This window comes from Populus euphratica, unplaced genomic scaffold (assembly GCF_000495115.2).
Source record: "Populus euphratica unplaced genomic scaffold, PopEup_1.0 scaffold5.1, whole genome shotgun sequence".
In the NCBI taxonomy this organism is placed as follows: domain Eukaryota; kingdom Viridiplantae; phylum Streptophyta; class Magnoliopsida; order Malpighiales; family Salicaceae; genus Populus; species Populus euphratica.
This window is the reverse complement of record NW_011499848.1, coordinates 410,145-410,950: the sequence shown is the minus strand read 5'-3', so window position 1 is coordinate 410,950 and position 806 is coordinate 410,145.

The window sequence follows — 806 nt, the reverse complement described above, 5'->3', positions numbered from 1 at the left end:
TTTTGAAAAAAAGCATGTGTATGTACAGGTAGTTGTGATTGTGGCTCACATCGTCCCTTGATTTTACGTCCAAGAACGGCTTAAACGTCCTCTATGGATTGGGGATAAGCTTCACATCCAGTCTTTAAAAAAACTGACAAACAAGGTCTTTTTTAGTCAGATTTCTAAGACTAAATCGATCAAGTTCTTCATGAAAATAGGGTTATAAATCATGAATTGCACAATGCACATCTCCACTAGGATGCGTTTCAAGAGTCAATAGAAGATTATCTAAAGACTCCTTACTCATGTCATCCTTAATAAATTGTATTTATCTTCACGGTTTATAGATATCATTTCTAAAGAATGACATTATGCATTAAAAGTCCATCTGGCATATCGATGACAAACTTTCAGTCGTTTTGCATAACGTTTCTTTACAAAAGTGTTTTTACCCGTCCCAAGCATGTATGAAATAAAAGAATTGGAAGACTAACCTGGTAATCAGACCTTTGCTTCAATTTGCTAGCGAATCTCTTCAAGAATTCCATGGTTCATTAACAACCTCAATCTTGCACATCTAGCTCGGTAAATTTTTATAATCGCATTATGAGGCAAAGTGGGAAAATACTTTTTTAATTTTTCAAAAATGGTGTCCATTTTTTAAGATGACAAGTGGAAAAGAGATCCAAAGAAAAGAAAAGGAACAAGGAATTAAATAAATATATACACATATATTAGTTATTATGGAAAACTAAAAGAACTGACTTAAGAGTCGCGGAGTACCGTTATCCGCCATTTAACCGGGGTGAGAGAGACTAGCAAAC